This window comes from Monodelphis domestica, chromosome 7 (assembly GCF_027887165.1).
Source record: "Monodelphis domestica isolate mMonDom1 chromosome 7, mMonDom1.pri, whole genome shotgun sequence".
Lineage (NCBI taxonomy): Eukaryota > Metazoa > Chordata > Mammalia > Didelphimorphia > Didelphidae > Monodelphis > Monodelphis domestica.
In genome coordinates this window covers 207,217,604-207,240,205 of record NC_077233.1, presented here as the reverse complement: position 1 = coordinate 207,240,205, position 22,602 = coordinate 207,217,604, and the positions used below count along the sequence as shown (strand labels likewise).

Below are 22,602 nucleotides of genomic sequence, written 5' to 3'. Positions count from 1 at the left end.
TTACATTTTTTTTTTTGGTTGACTTTCTAGGGTTCTCATCTCCCAAGAGCAATCATTTTGTTTCTTTGCTTATGCCTGTTGATTCAATTTATTTTTCTTGTGTCGTTATAGTTGCCATTGGTAGCTATAAAAAAGGACATCCTTGCTTTACCCTTTATATTATTGTAAAAGTCTCTATTTTATCTCCTTTACAGGTTATGTTGGATCTTGGCTTTAGATAGATACTACTAATCATTAAGAAATGATCCCTTTATTCCAATGATTTCAAGTGTTATTTTTAAAAAGCAGGGGTGAATGTTATATCTTATCAAGAATTTTTTGGGGGCATCTATTGATGTAATCATGTGGTTTTTGTTGTTTTTGTTATTAAAATGGTCAATTATATTTTAAAATTTCCTAATATTGAACCACTCCTACTTTCCTGATATAAATTCAATCTGGTCAAAGGGTATGATCTTAGTGATGTGTTACTGAAGTCTCCTTGCTTATCTATTATTTAAATTTTTCATTAAGTATTGGTTTAAATCCTTTTTCTCTGTTTGGACTTTCTCTATTTTACATATCAAGACTATATTTCTAACAAAGAAGGCATTTAGTAGTATCCTTTCCACTCCATTTTTCCAAACAGCTTTTGTAGAATTGGAATTAATTGTACTTTCAATGTTTGATAGAATTTATTTGTAAATCCATCTGGTACTAGAATGTTTTCCTTTGAGAGCTTATTTATGGCTCATTTAATTTTTTTTTTCTGAGATTTGGTTAAATCCTGTTTCTTATTCAGTTAATCTGGGCATTTTATTATTATTTTGGGAAATATCCATCCATTTCATTTAGATTGTCAGTTTTAATGACATATAATTGGGCAAAACATCTTATTGTCTTGGCAAAGATATTGTACTTACACCACCAGCATCAGCTGCTCTGGAGCACCCTGGCCTTGTAGTTGGGAAGGAAGAGAGGACTGATGGGCCAAGGGACAAAGGAAGTCAGGAGGCCACTTTAGGTTCTCTATCTCCCTGCCAAGATTCTTTCATTTTTTTTGGCTTTTTAGGTTGAAGAGAAAAAAATCTCTGGAGATTTATGTACTGTACAGGCTGGGATGGATGGGGAAGGAATACTTAACATTCTCAGAAAAATGACAGTATATTTTGTACTTTAAACATTAATGAATTAAATTTAATTAATTATTATATAATTATATATATAAATAATAAAATAAATTAAACAATAATAAATTAAAATAGGAGAAAAGAGAAGTTAACCAAATATCTGTTTTTATATTGATCAAACCAATTTTAAAAAATAAAAGCAAAGTATGACAATATCTTTCCAAGACATCTCAAATTTTAGAGTACTTTATTGTTATTGCTAACATAGCAATATAGCTAATATAGAGCTCAATGATCTCCCTTATGAAAATATTGAGAACTATAAGCAACTATAAGGCAAAAAAAGTCACTTGCCTGAAGACTGGGAAACAATTTGGAGATTATTGGATTAGGAATGTGATCCTTCCTTCCTTCCTTCCTTCCTTCCTTCCTTCCTTCCTTCCTTCCTTCCTTCCTTCCTTCCTTCCTTCCTTCCTTCCTTCCTTCCTTCCTTCCTTCCTTCCTTCCTTCCTTCCTTCCTTCCTTCCTTCCTTCCTTCCTTCCTTCCTTCCTTCCTTCCTTCTTTCCTTCCTTCCTTCCTTCCTTCTTTCCTTCCTTCCTTCCTTCCCTCCTTCCTTCCTTCCCTCCTTTCCTCCTTTTTTCCCTCCTTTCCTTCCATCCCTACTCCCTTCCTCTTTTCTAGTCTAAAAATACAATGGCCACTCACTAATGGGAGGTTTGACCTACTCCATTTTTGACCTTGCCAGTTCACCTCTGAGGCACCTTAGGGGTTCAAGTGCTTCTGGGGCTCACCATATTTGTGCTAAATTTCATGTAGATGTCCGATTGGCTTAGCTCACTGCAGCTCAGAACTTTTGAGCTTAAGTGATCCACCAGTCTGAGCAACCCCAGTAGCAGGGATTACAGGTATGTCATATGAAGCCAAGTACACTAAACTTTATTTCATCATTTATAGCACCAAATAGGATGCTAATTATTAGAACAAGGTAGCAGCACTGGTCAACTATGAATTCAGAATGTACTGTTGACTAGGGGAGAATTTCAGAGATAAAGATGCTCTGTTCCATAGAGATCAAGTTGTGGATGTATCCTTGGTAGAGATATAAACCATCAAATCCAGACCACAGTAAAGCTGAGATTTTGGTATTTCCACCAGAGAATGTGTCATCAGTGTTTGTAAACTTGTTTTCAAACAGTGAATCCTCTTTGGTTCACTTATCTCTCACTGACTGGCAGTGAGAGCAAATGACTAATGAAGGAATGGGGGAAGTGATATAAGCCAAGGAGCAGTGGACTCAAATCATCATTACCTTGTGAGCATCATCTTATGCAGATAATGACAAAAGTTTGAACTGTATACTGGGGTGATTGATTTTTCACATGGTACCAAGAAAGAGTTGGTGTGCATTTTGTTCTAATGCCTTGACAGCCCTACACAATGACATGAAAATCCTTGAGCCAAGGGAAATTGTATCATACAAGAATAGATTTAAGGCTGGAAGGGATGTCAAAGGTCATATCATCCAACTTTCTCATTTTACAGATAAAGAAAAGGGGACCAGGACAGACTGAGTAATTTGCCAAAGGTCATACTTATAGAAAGTTATAGAGGTATGAACCTAGTTTCTCTGAATTTAAATCCAGAACTCCTTACACTATGCCACACACTTGAGCCAACAAGGAACAGATTGCAATAGCCAACAAATGTGTTCAAGGAACATGGGGACTGCATCTAGTGTTCAACATTCACTTTTTTCTCTGTAAGGAGATAGTAAGAACATAGCACATGTATTAGGGGTAACTGAGTGTTTTATCTAGTAAGCTCAGATAATATCCAGTCAGGAATCAGAAAGTTTCTACAGTGGCTAAAGTATTATGGAATAAATAATTGGAGTGTAGGTTCTGTGAAAAGATTCAGTCTGGCCAAATCCACATAAAATTTTTTTGGCTCTCCCTTCATACCAGAGAAGTCTGAATTTTTTCTTTTTGTCTTTTATAATGTATTTACAGTACTTACAGTGTAAAATTTAAGTTAAGTATTTGTTCATAGGCTATAAGTAGGCTAATGTTAATATTTCTAGCCTTTGTATGTTGTCTGTTGGCTTTTGTGTTCTTTTCACAAACTTTAACTTTTTACTATTTTAACCAAAGAAAGAAATCGCATATATTTATGGAATTAAAAGATAAAATATGTTGATATTATACAATTCCATATATATATGTATTTGATGCAGTTCTGATTTTCCAATTTTTTCTGTCATCTGTTGGCCTTTGCATGTTGTCTGCTGCTTCTGCAAAACTCTTTTCCCACTGAATTTCTTATGCTGATATACAACATATCTAAACCGCAATGGGGAAACTTGAGATATGGAAGGGATACCTGTATATAAAACTACATCCTGCTTATTTCTATTTATCAGTTCTTTCTCTGAAGATGGATATATGCAAATTATCCTTCAAGCAATATTTTTATTACAACAATAATGTTCTCTTGGTTCTGCTTGTTTTGATTGTCATTATTTCATGAAGGTCTTTCCATGTTTTTTTTAAAAAAACTAATCTGCTCATCATTTCTCACAACACAGTAGCATTCCCTCACGATTATATGCCACAACTTGTTTAGTCATTTCCCAGTTGATGGGCATCTTCTCAATTTTTAGTTCTTTGTCACCACAAAGAGAGCAATAAGAAAAGAAAAAGAAATGGAAGGGATGAGCTTTTTAATTGGATGTTGATGAACATACTGGAAATCCCAAGGCAGGAGCAATAGAATAAGTGGGGTGAATTTGTGACATTTCAAATGCATGAGCACAATTCCATGAGTAATGATGCAATAGGGCTGATACCATGTCTACTGAAGTGTGGTTGAGAGCTACTTTCACCTATTGATTTGTTTTTTTGAGAGGATGTTGCTGCAGGGATCTATGATCCACATGTCCTTTGAGAGGCTGGCTGAAGAAAGCCTGGCAACTTGCTGTAATGAGCTTAGAAGATCTCTGACACAAATGGTGGTATGATGATGGTTTGTTTCCTGTTTGCCACCAAAAGTTTCATTTTTCAAGATGCTGGTGGTCCTTAAGATAGTGGATTGATGGAAAGCCACTCCATACCAAGTACCTGAGAGACTGGGAAATTTCCATGTTTCAAAAACAACAGCAGCAGCAACAACAATAATAGCTAACGTCTTGTACTTCAGTTATGTCCAACTCTTCATGACCCCATTTGGGATTTTCTTGGCAGATATATTGGAGCAGTTTGCCATTTCCTTCTGCAGCTCATTTTACAGAGAAGGAAACTGAGGCAAACACAGCTAAACGACCTGGTCAGAGACAGTCAATAAGTGTCTGAAACTGGATTTGAACTAAGGTCTTCCTCACTCTAGACCTGGTACTAGCCACTGCACCACCTTGCTGATATAACATTTATCAAGTGCCTACTATGTGCTAAGCATTTAAACAATACTACCTTTTTTCATTCTCACAATATCTTTGAGAGGTAAGTGCTATTATTGTTGCCATTTTACATGTAAGGAAACTGAAGCAAACAGTGGTTAAATGTCTTAGCCCAAGGACACAGAGCTTGTAAGTTTCTGAATCTGGATTCAAACTCAAGTCTTCCTGACAGAGCACTGTGTTCTTTCCTCTGTGTCACCTAGCTGCCTCACACAGTGGTAAATGCTTTACAAACACAATTCATAACACTTTTAAAAATTGCTTTTTGGGGATCATGGTGGCCATGAGAAGGCTGAAACATATTATTAATCTTGAATTACTCAGAAGTAGTGATAGGGGTGTTGGAGAAATGTAAACCCAGAAACGAAGACAGACTAGTCTTATGATAAGAGAATAATAACTGACATTTATGTTTGTAGAGGTATTAATACCCTCTGGAGAGACTGAAAGACCCCTCGAAAGTTCTTTGAATCTGCTCTGGAGGATTTAGGGGAAAACATGAGCAAAGATCCCAAATGATGAGGGGACATGGATGATTTGTGATTCACATCATTGGAGATACTGTACACATTGATGAAATCACAGATTCATTGAAGGAAATTGGAGCACTTGACAGAGATGGGGAAGTTTCAAAGAGTTTAGGTGAGGGGATTGGGGTTTCATTTTGGAACTATTGCTTGATGATTGTGCTCCTGAGATAGACTAGTCAGAGATGTCCAGGATGCAGCTGGAAATACGAGCCTGGAATTTAGGAATTAAATTAGGTCTTGGTTATACAGATTTGGTAGTTATTTGTTTAATGATGACTTGACCCAATGGGGGCTATTGAAATCAATAAGAAAGAGTGTAGAAAAAAGAGAAAAGGTCCAAGGTTAGGTTAGAGTCTTGTGAGACACTCACATACAAAGGGTATAGGATAGATGATTCTCCAGTATGTGAAGTTTGGAATAAGAGATGTTTCCTACACAGGTAGGAAGAGATACAGAAAAAAATACATTTAAATGAATTCATCCAGAATGAAGGGATGGTTGACAATGTTGAAAGCTGCAGGAAGGTCAAAGAGAATGACTATTAAGAAAGCAAGTAGATTTGACTATTATCAAATTATTGTAAGGCCCCTTCCAACTCTAAATCTATGATCCTATGATTGTCTACTTTTGAGAATAAGGTTTCAGTAGATTTGTGGGCTCCATAGTCAAATAGCAAGGGTTTGAAAAATGAGTTGGTGTTAAGGAATTGAAAGTGATGAGTGTAGACAATTTTTTTCGAGGAATATCAGGAGAGCAGTGATGTAAGATTATAGCTTGATGGATGGTAGAGTGAAATGAAGGATTTTTAAGTGGTTGGAGAGATGTGATCATGGAAGTAGGCAGCAGAGTAACAGATAGGGAGCTACCAGTGATGACAGAAAGAGGATAAAGGATGGGGTGATATGAAGGATACACAAAGGAGTGTCAAGGGCATGAGTTGAAGGATCAAAGTTGTCAAGAAGAAGAACTTGAAACTGGAGCAAATGACGAGAGAATGAATGTGAATGTTGACAGGTTTTTTTTGATTTATGGAGTAAGAGAGAAGGGGGAACTCACAATAGATGGTCACAATTTTCTCAGAGAAATAGGCAAGATCATTTGCTGAGAGAGATGAAATTAAAGTTTCAAGAAGTATAGAAATTTGGAACATACATTGTGGAGAATGGGATAGAATGTCTATCAGGGGAAAAACTGTCACCCTTTATTTGATTTTTCTTTCAACAAGTGTATATACAGATGTATGCATATATATTATGCACATATACTTTTGTTCATTAGATTAAAATGCCCAAATAACTCCCTCCTACCTCTCCTCCCCCCATGAGAGAAAGCATTTGACAAATAGATATATGCATATGTCAAACTATATCTTACTTATTTCTACTTATCAGTTCTTCTTCTGGAGATGTAAATACACAAGTCATTCTTTAGATATTTCTATTGCTATATCCAATGTGCTCTTGGTTCTGCTCATTTCACTCTACATAATTTCCTGTAGGTCTTTCCATGTTTGCCACAATTTGATTAGCCATTCCACAATTGATGGACATTCCTTCAGTCTCCAGGTCTTTGCCACCACAAAGAGAGTAGTATAAGTATTTTAGAATATATAGGTGTTCCCCTTTTCCCTGATCACTTTAGGAAATAAAACCAACGGTGGTATTTCTGGATAAAAAATTATAGGGGGCAGCTGAGTAGCTCAGTGGAGTGAGAGCCAGGCCTAGAGACAGGAGGTCCTGGGTTCAAATTTGACCTCAGACACTTCTCAGCTGTGTGACCCTGGCAAGTCACTTAACCCCCATTGCCTAGCTCTTACTACTCTTCTGCCTTGGAACCAATATACAGTACTGATTCCAAGATGGAAGGTAAGAAAAAAAATTATATATAGTTTTATAACTCTTTGATCAGAATTCTACATTGCCCTCCAAAATGATTAGCTTGGTCCACAATTTCACTAATAGTGTATTAGTGTCCCCATTTCCCTATATTCCATCAACATTTGCCATTTTGCCCTTTATCATTTTAGTCAATATGATTGGTGAGAGATGATATGGTACAGTTGTTTCTACGTGCATTTCTCTAATCAATAATGATTTAGAGTATTTTTAATATATTTATATATGGCTTTTATTTCTTAATATAAAACTATTCATATCTTTTGACCATTTATCATATGGGGAATGGCTCATATTTTTTAGATATGAGACCTCTATCCAAGAAACTATCTATAAAATTTCTCCCCATCTTACTGCTTTCCTTCTAATTTTGACTCTATTAGCTTTATTTGCACAAACATTTTAAATGTAATATATTCAACATTATCAATTTTATAGTTCAAATGCTTTTTATTTCTTAATAAATCATTCAATCTATAAGTAAATAAATTGGTAAAATATATTCATATTACCAACATATATATTTTTAATTTTTAGTATTTAGTATTCATTGAGTTCATGCTAGATTGTATCATTTCTGACATTTAGGAGTCAGCAAGACCCAATTTCTAATCAAATTCCAAGCCAGATATTCAATAACAAGTAACTTGACATCTATGGCTTAATCTACAATTTCTACAACTATAAAATGGGGACAATATCACCTACTGCATAGAGTTGTTGCAAGGACTAGCTGATATAATTTACATAAAGTGCTTCACAAATCATGAGCTCTATATAAAAACTAAATATTTTAAACCATCATTATTATATTCATTTCTTAGTTACTTGCCTTTTCTTTTCTCTGTTCTAGAGGCAGAGTTTTAGAATCTGTTTATTGATGAGCTCTATTCAAGCTGATTGGTCTCTTCATTTCTTTCTTTTCTTTTTCATTAGAATTGGAATAATTAGTATTTAATTCTTGATATCCTTCTCTACCCACATAAGCTAAATTCCCTTCAAGAATCCCAGGTCATTGGATTTTAGCTAGCATATCTCTGAACTCTCTGAAATCTGAACTAAATTCTGAGGGGGATGACAAACTTGGCCCTTCTCTCTTTATCTGTTCTTGTCTTATCTTGTTCCTATTGATTCTCTGTCCAGTGATGGCATCACAATCCCTGCATGATAGTATGTGTTGACCTTTCAAAGTCTTGGTACTTTTCCAGCTTTGCTACTCTTATACTTATACTCACTATCTTGGCTTTATTTAATATTTGCACCAGTGCTGCCATCTGAGGGAAAAGAAAATGGCAATTTTTGTTGAGATAAGTGGTATTTTGGCAAATGAAGTAGCTGACTCTACTTGTTTGGGCATGTTACTTGCAAGATTTTCTGAAGAAGACACTCTTGAACTTGTCTTTTGAAGACAAGTTTTGAAGAGTTTTTTGAAGTAAGATTCCATCAAGGTGCTTGAGGACAAAGAGTATCATGTGTGATAATTGAAAGTTTAACCAGTGCATGGGTCGTTTTCCTTAATGCGGCTGGGGAATGCTGAGGCAGTGGTAAATGAAATGGTAATCAATTTTTCTTCCACTGTTTCTTGGGTTCATAGATTTGGGGCTGGAAAGGACCTCAGAGATTATCTTGAAACCCAAGGAGTCCTTATCATAGCTGTTTTCTCCTTGCCCCAGTTCATTGTACATAAGATTGCTTTTCTGTAGATCATTGCTCAAAAACCTCCAATGGCTCTCCATTGCTAATTTCTCAGCCTGGTACTTAAAATCTTCCACAGTATGGCTCTAAGCTACCTTCCCTATTCTATCTTTAAATATACTTGAAGGGAGCCACAACTAAAGCAATTATGGAACTAAAGCAATTATGGTTTGTAAATGCAATGGAATACTATTGCATCATAAGAACATTCACTATTGGGAATTCTGAGAAATATTGGAGGATTGCTATGAACTGATGAAGAGTGAAGCAAAATGAACCTTGAAAATAATATGCATAGTGACTACAGCAATGTAAATTAGAACAACAATAAAATAAAACTGAACCTATAAAAATCTAATCACCACTCTTGGCCCCTGAGGACATGAGAAATTCACTACCACTTTGCTATTAGAGGGACTTCTGAGAAAGAAGACTATCCACATCTAGAGAAAGAACTATGGGAGTAGAAATACAGAAGAAAAACATATGACTTATCTTATTTATATGGGTACATGGTTTGGGGTTTTGGTTTTAAAAAGATTGCTCTATTGCAAAAATGAATAATATGGAAATAGGTATCAAATTATAACATTTGTATAACCCATTGGAATTGCTTGTCAGCTCTGGAAATGGGGAGGGAGGAGAGAGGGGAAGAACATGAATCATGTAAACATGCATGGAAAATATTTTGAAAATAAATAAAGAAAAAAGGGGAAAAAAAGAAAACGAAAGTTCACTACTTTCCTCTCATTAGAGAGGCAGAAGGCTCTAGATCCCTTTTGGTGAACCTATGGAACCTGTGCTGAAGGGAGCTGATCACCTCCCCTCTTCCATCACAAGCCTGAGGATATTATGCCCAGCAGCCCAATGGGAGCACTTCCTCCCTCCCCTGTCTGGGGTAAGGTGGTGGCTCACATGTGGTATGAGGGTGTAGTTTGGACACTTGGTCTCTAAAAGGCTTGCTGCCACTGCTATAGATGATAGCACATTGTCATACATGATTGATGTATGGCTAGTTTCATTTAGCTATCTATTTTTCTTATTAAAAAGAAGGGCTCACTGGGGTCGGTGGTAGTGATGAGGAGGGTTAAGAGAGGAAGAAGTTTATCTGGAAATTAAGAAAAGAACAAAAAACTTCTATCTACCTTCTCTGTGCATCCAATGAGAAGACATTTCTCCACCTGGCCCACAAGTTCCACTTTATATCCACCTTTTCCTTCTGTTCAATTTTTATTTTTTTAATTATTAAATTATGTGGTCTATGGAAAAATATATATTTTTGCCCAGGTAGTAAGTAGCAGATTCAAGATTCCAGCCAGGTTTCCCAAACTGTATAACGAAGGTGGGCAGCTCTGTGGTGCAGTACTAGTCCTGGAGTCAGGAAGACTCCTCTTCCTGAGTTCAAATCCAACCTCAGATACCTTCTAGCTATGTGGTCAAGTCATTTAACCTTTTTTGCCTCAGTTTCCTCATCTCTAAAATGAGCTGAAGAAAGAAATGGCAAACCACTCTGGTATTTCTGTCAAGAAAAACCCAAATGGAGTCATGAAGAGTCAGACTGAACAAAATGTACTAGGCACCATTGCTAAATGCTTTATTGGAAGCTAGGCAATGTGCTGGATGGTGTGTTGGGCTTGGAGTCATGAAGACTCATCTTCCTGAGTTCAAACCCAGCCTTAGACACTTACTAGCTATGTGACTGATGGCAAATCACTTCACTGTGTTGACCTCAGTTTCCTTATCTATATAATAAGCTGGAGGAGGAAATGACAAACCATTCCAGTACCTCTTCCAAGAAAATCTCAAATGGGGTCACAAAGAGTTGGACACAACTGAACAATAACAAAATAATGAAGGGTTAGACTTGACCTCTGAAGTCCTTTCTTGTTCTAATTCTATGATGCTTTGTCTAATTTACCTCCCTAACACTCCTGATTAGTTCTGACATTATCCTTGTTTTAATTGCCTTTCACTGTGATGTTTATTTTTTATTTTTTGATCCTGGAAGAGACAGCTCCTTTGTCCGCCAAAGAAAGGCCACATGCATTCCTTTTAAAGCAGAATTTATAGAAAAACTTTAAATTTTTTGAATTAAAATTTTTTTCTGTATGTCCTGGATCCCCCTTTGGCATTTTGGTGAAGTTTATGAAGCCCTTCTCATAATGATGTTTTTAAACAGATGAAAGAATGCTAACTCCAAGTTAGAGATTAGTGAAAATAAAGCTATATTTTTTCCATCCAAGTTCAGTGATCCCCTGAAATTTAATCATGGATCTCTCTAAAGAACCCCTTCTCGAATGGATAAGCAACAAGCCTGTGCATTCTATCTTCTTGTAGGGAATGAAAAAAGGGAGAAGGCACCTTTTTCTTCTCTACCCCACATTTCCTCACAAATGCCATTTTCCATTCAAAACTTCTCTGGCAGTTAGTCACCTTCTACTGTCACTCACTAGCCCCCAGGAGGATTCTGTGCCCATGGGGAAAGTACTACAATTCATGTCACATTAGCATTAAATAGATTTATTTACTCAGTTCTACCACTTCAGCATTTCACAACCTTCTTTGACCCCAAAACTTGCATCTCATAGGAGTTGAAACTTTTTTCCCCTTGAAAGGGTGCAATCACTTTGGAACACACATTTTATTTTATTTTTAAAACCCTTACATTCCATTTTAGAATGGATAATAAATATTGATTCCAAGGTAGAGGAATGGTAAGGCTAAACAACTGGGTTCAAGTGACTTGCCCAGGGTCACAGAACTATTATGTGTCTGAGGTTAAATTTGAATCCAAAATCTTCCATCTTTAGGCCTGGCTCTCTATCTACTGAGCCATCTTGATGCCCCCCCAAAATATTTTAACCCAGGGTTTCCTCATACCTGCCTCACACTTCTCTGCCACAGAAATTCAGAGGACAACATTGTGATCATAACACTTTATATTTAAGATTTTCAAGTAATTTCCTTATAATCCTATAAGGAAGAGAATATAAATATCATTATACCCAGTTTACAGATGAAGAAATGGAAGCACTGAGAACTAAAGTCACTTGCTTAGGACCCAAAGACCTAATACATGTTGGAGACTCATTCAGTTATTCATTCCTCCAACAATTTTTTAAGGACCTATTGTATGTGATGGGCATTTAAGTGGCACAGTGGATAGAGTATAGGACCTGGAGTCAGGAAGACTCATTGTCCTGAGTTCAAACCCAGGTTCAGACACTTACTAGCTATGTGATCCTGAGCAAGTCACGTCACCTTATTTGCCTCAGTTTCCTTATCTGTCAAATGAACCAGAGAAGGAAATAGCAAACCACTTTAGTACTTTTGCTAAGAAAACCCTAAATGGAGTCATCAAGAATTGGACATGAGGGGGCAGCTGGGTGGCTTAGTGGATTGAGAGCCAGATCGAGAGATGGGAGGTCCTGGGTTCAAATCTGACCTCAGATAGTTCCCAGCTGTGTGACCCTAGGCAAGTCACAACCCCTATTGCCTAGCCCTTACCACTCTCCTGTCTTGTAGTCAATATATAGTATTGATTCTAAGATGGAAGGTAAAGGTTTTAAAAAAAGAGTTGGACGTGGCTGAAGAATGACTGAACAACAACAACAACAACTGTATGTGATATATTGTTCTAGTCACTTGGAGAAATACAAAGATAACACTCGCAAAGATCAGTTAGATACGATTCTTGCTCTTCAATGGCTTACAGTGTAGTAGGAGTGATAAGACTTACTCAGATGAATATGAATCAAATTAGAATGGGATAAGCACTGAAAACACATAGAAGGGTCATACTTGGAATAGGTGAAATCCATTCCCTTTCATCAAGTCAATGAACAGGCATTGAGTACGTGTCTACTACATGCCCTGGCACCATGCTCGTCTCTGGATACAAGTACAAACAATGAAATGATTCCTATTCAAAAGGAACTTACATTCTAATGGTGGAAACAATGAGCATATATATCAATGTAGAGTGTAGATGTTGTTTGGGAGGCAAGACTAGCATTGGGGGAGAGAGGAAAACCAAAAGGCTTCATGCAGAAGATGATGCTTGAGCAGCATCTTTAAAGCAACAAGAACAACAACAAACCCTTATCTTCTGTCTTAGAATCATTGGCTCCAAGGCAGAAGAGTGGTAAAGGCTAGGCAAAGGGGGTTAAAGTGACTTGCCTGGGGTCACTCAGCTAGGAAGTGTGTCAGGTCACATTTGAACCCAGGACCTCCCATCTCTAGGACTGGTTCCCAATCTACTGAAACAATTAGCTGACCCTTGAGCCATACCTTAAAGAAAGAGAGGAAGGGGATAGGTGGGGTGGGCAATCTGGATATGGCAGATGATCATGCAAAGGCTCATAGATGGAAGATGGAGCATTTTAAGTGCGGAAGAGAGAGAATATCTGTTTTCTCGATTGGAGAATTCAAGAGAGGAAGTGATGTCCATTTACCCAATTACATAGGACTTTAAAAGCCAAACAGAGAAGTTTATATTTTATTCTAGAGTCAATAGGGAGTTGGTTCTGGGGTGAATCTTAAAGTCAGATTTGTATTTTAAAAAATCTCTTTGTAGCAGTGTAGATGGTGAACAGGAGTGGGAAAAAAATAGCTGAGGCAGAATGAACGACCAATTAAGAGACTGCTATAATAATCTAGGTAAGAGTTGTTGGGGAATGAGCTATAATGCATATAATGTGAGTGGAGAGGAGCCAGATGCCAGAGATGTAAAGATAGAAAGAAAGAGTTATTAAGCACATGATGTGTGTAAAAAGATTTTGGAAATCACATAATGTTAAGACTCTTAGAGATAGGCCGTGGCTACATTAGGTGGACTCCAGTTGAGAACTGACAGGACAAGCCACATAGGATGGGAAGGATTGGATGCTTTGCACACACCTCAATGGAGCACAAACTTTTAGGGAATCATAGATGTATTTAATTATTGAAATCTACTATGTGCTGTAATGGGAAATGGAGATACAGATATGAAAGCCAGTACAGTCCTTGTCCTAAAGAGCTTGTGATCTGATTGGAATCTAAGAGGTCTGTAGTAAAGGATATAAAACATGACAGGCGGGATATAATCAAAATTTTAAAAGAAAAATTTAAAAGGAAGAAATAATTTTTACCTTCGAGGGATCAGGGAACATAGATTTAGAGTGTAAGGGACTCGAGAAGCCATTGAGTCAACCCTTTCCTTTTTTTTAAACAAGGAAACTGAGGCACAGATTAAAAGAATAACTTGCCTAATAACAGCTAATAAATGTCTCAGGAGGAATTTCTTCCTGATCCCAAGTTCAATGCCCAGTCATTTATACTTCACCACCTCTCAAAGGAAAGGAGTCCCCAAGTTGGATTGCAAAAGAAATATTTCAACAAATGGAAATATGGAATTTAAAAATGCCTTATGGCAGAGATTCTCAAAGAGTGGTCTAGGAATTCCTGGGGTTCCTAAGACCATTTCAGGTAGTCCATAAGAGAAAAACTTTTTCTCATACTAAAACTAAGATAGTTTAATCTCTAGCCTGGTAAATATTAATAGATATGACCCAGAAAAACAGAAGCTCTTGGATGGGGGGATCTTCAATAAGTTTTAATGGTACAAAGAGGTCTAGAGACTCCGAGAACTAGTATTCTAGGTAAAAGGGATGGTGTTTCTGAGCTATCTGGCATAGTGGATCCAACCAGTTCTAGTGTTGGAGTGAGAATACCTGAATTTAAATTCCTCCTCAGACACTGGCTATGGGACTCTGGCTAAATCACTGAATATCTGAGTTAGTTTCCTCATCTGCATAATGCTAATAACAGCACCTACTTCAATAAGTTACTGGAGAAGGAAATGGCAAACTGCTCCAAAATTTTTGCCAAGAAAAACCCAAATAAGGTCAGGAAGAGTCAGATATAGCTGAAATGACTGAACAACAAAATCAACTTCGACATTTCTTAAGAGCCTTCTATCTGCCAGTCACTGTACTAAGTGCGTATTTGTTTTAAGGATCAAATGAGATAATACGGGTAGAACCTTTGTAAACCTTAAAGTGGTATATGTATGTTAGGTAATATCATGTTTATTGCCTGGAGATGGGAGGGGTCTGGATTAAGCTATATGAAAATGCAAAGATTCATCTAACAGGTTTTGTTTGGAACAAAAGTAGTATGAAGGGAGGCGTCATAAAGGAAATGGCATTTTGGCTGGTCCTTGAAGGATGGGCAAAATGTCAAAAGGGGAGGTTTTTCAGGTTTAGGGACTGGTATAATAATAATATAATATATTATATATAATGGCAAGAAAGCAGAGGATGTGTTCAAGACATATGATGAAGTCTAATTTGCCTGAAACATTAGATATGAAGCAGAAAGTAGCAAGAGACAAGGCTGTGAAGTTGATCTGTGTTCCACTGTGGAATGCAGGTCTCAGAAGCTTGATGCTCCATTATATAGGCAATTTGGAGGTACTAAAGAGTTTTTGTTTGCCCTTTTTTTTACTCCTTACACATGAGTATTGTATCATCTAATTACATAGCACGTCGGCTAATTGCATAACATACATAGGTCCTGGCAATGCATGGGGTTTGCCCTGTCCTGTCCTCTTTTTGAGATTTCATTCACAATGATACTTTTCCATCTAGAATCATGTTGAGTATTCCTTGGAAAACCTCAAAGTACACCCAGCCAATCAGGTATGGAATCAACAAATATTTATTAATTATTTACTAATTTACTAATTTTGACTTATAGTCAAAAAAGGAAGTAAGACAATTGTAAATTCAAGAGAATTATGCTTATATAATTGCCAAAGTACAGCTGTGGAAAGGCAATGGGTTATTACTAAGTGTCTGGGGATGGGATCAATTCAGTTTCAAGGAGAAAGACCTTGAGTCAAATGTTAGAAGAGAAGAAGGGCATGTGGAATGATGGGAATTAACTTATCAAAGGATAATTGAGAAAGGAAAAGGGCAAAAAATCTCTTAGGCTTCTTGGAGTTAAAAGAAAATCTTACTTTGCCAAAGTAAGGGCTTATTTTCCTTCCTTTTCATGTCTATTTAACACTCCCCAAAGATTATCTTTTGCAATCAATTACTCATGTTATCATGTACAAAGGAACTGGGAAATAAAAACCTACAAACACTATTTAATAACAATAGTTTACTTTTATTAAACTCTCCATAGGTCTGTTTTATAGAGAAAATGAAGACTCGGAAAAATGAAGAAACATTCATTCATTTATTCAGTACCAACATGCTAGATAGATACTGAGGATTCAAAGGCAAATATGGTCTCAAGGAGCTCACATTTCATTTGGGGCTAGGAAGCAGGGAACAGGGGCAATTGGGTGGCACAGTGGATAGAGCACCAGGGCTGGAGTAAGGTAGAACTGAGGTCAAATCCAGTATCAGACCCTTACTGGTTATGTGATCCTGGGCAAGTCACTTAACCCTATATGCCTCAGTTTCCTCAACTGTAAAATGAGCTGGAGAAGGAAGGGATCATCTAATTCAGTATCTTTACCAAGAAAACCCCAAATGGGGTCACAAAGAGTCAAACATGACTGAATTGACTAAACAATAATAACAAAGGGAGCAAGGGAACAATGCTAACATAGTTATGAAAATACAGGAAACATATAATATTGTTCAATTTCTGGGTGTTGGGGGAAGGCACAAGCAATCTAGGTGTTCAGGAAATGCTTTGTGTAGGAGGTGGCATATGAGCTGCAGCTTGAAGGAAGGTCGGATTTCCACAACGGCCAATAAACATTTATTAAGTGCCTTCTCTATACCAGGTGCCAGCTTGAGGTAGAAAGAAGAATGCCTTTCAGGCATTGAGCATTGCCAGTGCACAGGAGAGGTGATATGCAATGTCAAACCCAGGAAACCTGAACTAGGGCTCATAGCTCCTGCAAGGGGTAAAACTGGGCTACAAGTTGAGACCTTTTGGTTCCAGCTTCAGTGCTTTCCCCTCTGTCCCAGGCTGATGATTCACATTAAGGCATATTCCACAAATCCTGTTTCTTGAGAGCCTTCCCCTACCGACTCACTGGTTGTCTACACCTGCAACTATGGATGCATTTTTGGTGACCTCTCTTTCCTAAGGAGCCCCGAATATAGGCAGACAGGAGACCCCCCCGGGCTTCATTTCAGGTATAGAACTAAGAACTGAACTAAGTAAGGCAGGGGGTGGTTAGGACTGGAAATTACTCATTTTGTTTCATATGGGCTTCCTTCAAGAAAGCTCCTCTACAAACTTATTTTTAAAAATTTTAACCTTTACCTTTTGTCTTAGAATCAATTCTAAGTACCAGTTCTAAAGTAGAAGAGCAGTAAGGGCCAGGCAGTATGGGTTAGTGACTTGCCCAGGGTCACACAGCTAGGAAGTATCTGAGGCCAGTCCTTTCCACAACCCCGATTCTCCTGATTCTAGACCACTACTCTCTATTCCCAGAACCACCGAGTTACCCCTTCTTCTACAAAATTCTAATGCTTGTTCCTTCTTGTCTTGGCATTTTAGCAGCTCTAGTCCTGAACCCCTGCTTTGATTAACACAGACAGGGGAAGTAGATAGTGATTTGGGATAAGATTCAGGAAACCCAGGTCAGTTATTGAGCTGGATATTTCTTCTCTAGACCTGAAATTATGTCATGGAGTTACAATTGGATTTAAAAATCAGAGGGCTTGTGTTCAAATCTACCCTCTGATGCTTGACATTGACATTGCCCAATGCTATGACATTGGGCAAATCATTTAATCTTACAGGGCTTAGTTTCTCCACCTGTAAAAAGAGAGGATTTGCCTAGATGACTACCCAGGTCCCTTGTAAGTCTCAACTTCTGATCCTATAAATATATGTAAATAAATATAAATATAACATATTGGTGATACTTATTGCTAGAGAGGAGAGAATTTGTAGCTTTCAGGGGCTTTTCACTAAAGGTCCTCAAACACCCAAGACCACATTGACTTGAAGATTCTAGAAGCAAAAGGTGTGGATGGGGAGGAGGACATATATGTGTTTTTCTTCCTAACAGAGCCAAGAAAGAATGGGATGTGATGAACTACTATTCTGCTCATTCATCATCCAAAATTATCCCTGTGGGTTGCAAATCTTAAGTGTCTAATCTGGATTTTATTGACCATTCTAGATTGTTCTAACCAGACATGTTTGCCTTTTGTTTATATTTATCTGTGTACCAGTCGTTTCCTCTGCTAGAATGTAAACTCCTAAAGGACAAGGGCTTTCCTTTTTGTCTCTGAATCCCCAGAGGCTGACATACGATAAACATTTGGTAAATGTCTAATCTACAAGCAGCTAGGTGGTGCTTGGAGTCTGGAAGATATTTGTTCAAATTTGGGTTCAGACATTGACTAGCTGTGTGATCCTGGGCAAGTCACTTAATCATAATTGCCTCCATTTCTTAGCTGTAAAGTGAGTTAGAGAAGGAAACGACAAACCTCTCTAGTATCTTTGCCAAGTAAACCCCAAATGGGGTCACAAATAATCAGACATGACTGAACAACAACAACATATGTTTAATATTGGTGGAGTTGAAAGCAAATGTTCATCTCTTTGCCAAGAAATTTTCTCCCCAAGGTTGGGAGCAAGGGCGGAAGTTAAAAAGATGAATTTCAGCTCAAAGAAAGGAAAAACCTAACAGAGCTTTCCAAAAATGGTCTGGGATGCCTTGGAATTCTTTGGGTGAAACTCTAAAGGGACAGTTGTTTTGGTGCTTCAGGCTTTCTCCTGAGGCAGAGAAGAAAGGTTTGAATTATAAGAACTAAATCAAGATATGGGCTATTGTGCAGCTTTTGAAAGAAGTGAATCTCTTTTTAGAGAGGGAACTCTTATTCATGTGGGTGTATGTGTTGTAGACCTCACTGACAAAGCCTATGAGCCCCTTATCAGAACAATAATTTAAATGAATAAAATAAAATACATAGGATTACAAAAGAAAACAATTAAATTGAGATAAAGTTATTAAAATATATTTTTAAAAAATTTCAAGTTCATGGGTCTCAGGTTAAGAACCTCATGCTCTTAGCTCAATGATTCTCAAATATTTTGCTTTCAGCATCTCTTTACACCCTTAAAAATTACTGAGGGCTTCTGAAAGAGCTTTTGTTTTTATGTGGTTTTTTTTTGTGTATATGGATTGCATCTATTGATATTTACCATGTTAGAAATGAAAACATCTTTGTATTATTATGAAAAGAGCTTTTGACCTCAAAGGCCCCTGAAAGGATCTCAAGGACTCTGAGGGTCCCCAGATCACACTCTGATAATCACTGCTTTAGCTAAAAACAATCCTGTTCGTCTGTGACGAGTCCGTTAACAGTTATCATCAGTTAGAAAGTATGATGGCAAAGCATTCCTAAATTATGATGAATGTGATCTCATGGAAAAATGTTGATTAGTAATGCCAGAAAATACGAGTTTTCTATTATGGTTCCTTTTCCTTTATTGTCTCATCAGCTACAGGATCCCAATTAACTGTTGTCCAAACAGCCTTCTCATATGTTTGCCCTGCAGGTAATTACAGTGGTTACTGTTCAGTGAACAAATGGTCTTTTGCTTCCACAATGGCTTTTGAGGACAATATATGCCCCTGGTCTAACTCATGTTGGGCGCAAGATATTAACTTCCACTGACATTTTCTACACCATTTGAGATAATGCACACTTTGATTAGATTCCTCTACATTACATTGTCTGTTTTTACCGTCTTGTAACTTTATTTCATAACTGCCCCAAGGAAATATGGCTAACTTTGAATTGATGCCTTACAGAGGTGTGTTGATGGTCAAGATCTGCTCCAAACTTATGTTCTTCATTCCTATTAGATTAGGCTATTTACCACTCCCTAATATAATTACCTTCCTTCTTTGATTTGTAGGTCTGTGCTGACCACATCTCTGGGGATGTCTTTTGTTCCAGGGGGAAGCATGGAAAATGCTTTGTAGAAACACAGAGTTAAAACAGCCCTTGGAGATTTAGTCCAACTCTCCCTTCCACTATCCACACTGAAGCAGGAAGCCCTTTAACCATTATGTATAAGGCAAAGCTGCATCAATTTTAAGGGTTTATCACTACCCATAGCCACATCTACAGTCCTGACTGCTTCCCTGCTTTCTGATTCCCTATTTTCCCTTGACCTTTAGTGCTCAAACATTTTCTGGTTCGTTGGTGTTTCCCTGGCTTCTGAACCCTTAAGGTTACTTTCCTGACATTGCTTCTGTCCCAGCTCCCACAATCCTAGTTCTCCAGCATCTACAATCTTTAGTCACTGATGGTCAAGGTATGGCCAAGGAAGACTGGACAAATGGATGTGGATGGCCCAGCAAAATTCACAAACTCTAGAAAAACCAAGTCAAAGTAGGTATCTTGCTAATGTTGGGTGAGTGGATATCATCGTCTTATAGACAAGTAAGGCAACAAGCACTGATTGAGCATTTGCTAAGGCATCATGATAGGCATGGCAGACAATATAAAGTTAAAAAAAGTTAGAAATACATAAACATTTGTTAATTATCTTCTTTGTGTAGAGCATTTTGTTTGTCTGGGGAGTAATGATATTAGATAAAATAATCTTTGCCTTCGAAGAGCTTATTTTCAAGTAGGGGAAAGGAATAAGAGAATACAAATTATAATGTGAAGGAGAATATGGCAAAGTCTCTAAGAGAATTATAGAAACTCGAAAGAAGATTTGCAGTAGTTGGGGGAGGAGGAATTAGAAAAAGCTTCATGAAGAAGGTGGCTTTTGACCTTGGTCTAGGAGGATGGACATGTTTTCCTAGTACTGACATCTTCTTAAGGGAGAGGGACACCTCAGTTGAGACTAACAAGATAAGTACTAAACAGGCAAATCTCAAGCAAGCATTACCATCTTAAACAGTTTCCAAATAAATGCAATTAATGTCTCTATTTTAGTCCATTCTCACAAGTGAAAGAGAGCAAGACTACTAAAACATTCTATTATCCTTGAAGGAAAAAAAAATCAACTCTAGGGTTCTAATCTTGAATTTGGATTCCCCCAAGACCTAGACAATTCATGCAGTATTAAGGGCCAATAAGTCTATACCACAAAAAGGCAGCACTCAACCCAGAGATCTATACAAATAATGCATAAAGATTAAGGACCAATTATCCAACACCATCAAGAGTTGTGTTATTCTGGTATCCTTATAAAAATTTAGATGACTCTAAACTGGGAGAAAGAGCTAATGCACTGGTCCTTACAAAAACCATTTCGCCCCCCCCCCCCATCTTTGTGCCTTGGCATTGGTTGTCCTCCATCTTTTGAAAAAAAAACTCACCCCTTGGGGCACTAATACCCTGCTAGTGGAACTGTGAACTGATACAACCATTATGGAGGGCAATGTGGGGCCATGCCCAAAGGGTCACAAAAATATCTATACCCATTGACCCAGCAATACCATTACTTGGTTTGTATCCCAAAGAGATAAGAGATGGAAAGGACTTATTGTATAAAATATTTTTAGCAGCTCTTTTTTGTAGTGGCAAAGAATTGTAGACTTAGGGGATGCCTATTAATTGGGGAATGGCTGAACAAATTGTGGTTTATGGTTGTGATGTGTCATAAGAAATGAACAGGATGAGTTCAGAAAAACCTGAACTTACATGAAGTGATGCAAAGCAAAGTGAGCAGCACCAGGAGAACAGTATATACAGTAACAAAATATGAATGATGATTAATGGTGAAGGATTAAACTATTAATAGCAAAGCAATATTCCAAGGTAACTCCAAGGAGCTCATGATGAAAAATGCCATCCTCAGCCAAAGAAGGAATTGCTGGAGTCTGATTGCAAATCAAAGCATTCCATTTTTCAATTTGTTCCCTTTATGAATTTTTTAATTATATGTGTAATATGTATCTTCTTTTACAGAATGAAGAATATGGAAATATGTATTACATGAGTGTAATGGTATAACATATCAGATCATTTACTGCCTGGGGAGGGGAAGAATCTGAATTATAAAATGTCAGCTAAAAATTGTCAAAAAATTGTTTCTACATGTGATTAAAAATTAAGAAATGGCATATGATATCTCCAGAGATAATATGTTTCTATTTACTTGAGGTCTTTAAAAAAAAGGAGAAAAAACCCATTTGATCTCAAAAAATGTCTTGATTCAGTTGGGATGAAAAGAATCTCAGCAGGTTAGGACATTGACATAATCTACCAAATGATATGTAAAAGGACAAATGTAAAAATTTATTCTTGGGTTTAACAAATCAGCAGCACAAATACAAAATGGGGAAAGCATGATTAGATAGCATTTGGTCTAAAAAAGATTTTGCTATTAATGGACTATAAGCTCCAAAGGAGACAGCAGCATGATATGGCAGCCTCAAGAACTACTGTGATTTTGGAGTGAATTATGAGAACTAAGCTTCCAGAAACATGGAGTTCATCTCAGTTGAACCTGTCATGGTCAGAGCACATCTAGAATACTGTGTTTCAGTTCTGGGTACATTGATAAGCCGAAGAACACCAACACTTCCTCAAGTGACATGTAGTTGAAGCACCTCCCCATATGTAGACAGGTTGACGAAACTGTTGATGTTTAGGCTGGAGAAGAGAAGAATCAAGAGGAAACATGATAGCAATATTTGGAGATAACTATCATGTAGGAGAGGAATTAGCCTTTTCTGCTTGGCCCTACGTGGTGGAACAAAGAACGAGTGAATGAAAATTGCGGAGAAACAAATCAAAGTTTTATGTGGGACAATTAGGGTCTCTACCATTAGGAGATCTTTAGATATAGATTCATCAGGTCCTTATGTCACACAGAGGGAAGACTATTGTATCTCCAAAATCACTTAGTTACTTCTCACAGGGAAGGGGGGCTCACTGCAAGGGGGAGAGACCAAGTGACCAAAAGCACAAAAGTAGGAAAGTAT

The 22,602-nt window shown here is 37.4% G+C and overlaps 1 protein-coding gene across 1 annotated transcript in view; it reads right to left on the bottom strand.

The window, feature by feature from the left end:
- GABBR2 (gamma-aminobutyric acid type B receptor subunit 2) overlaps positions 1-22,602 on the bottom strand; it is a 737,774-nt gene that overhangs the window by 351,870 nt on the left and 363,302 nt on the right. The gene's annotated exons all lie outside the window — the stretch shown is intronic.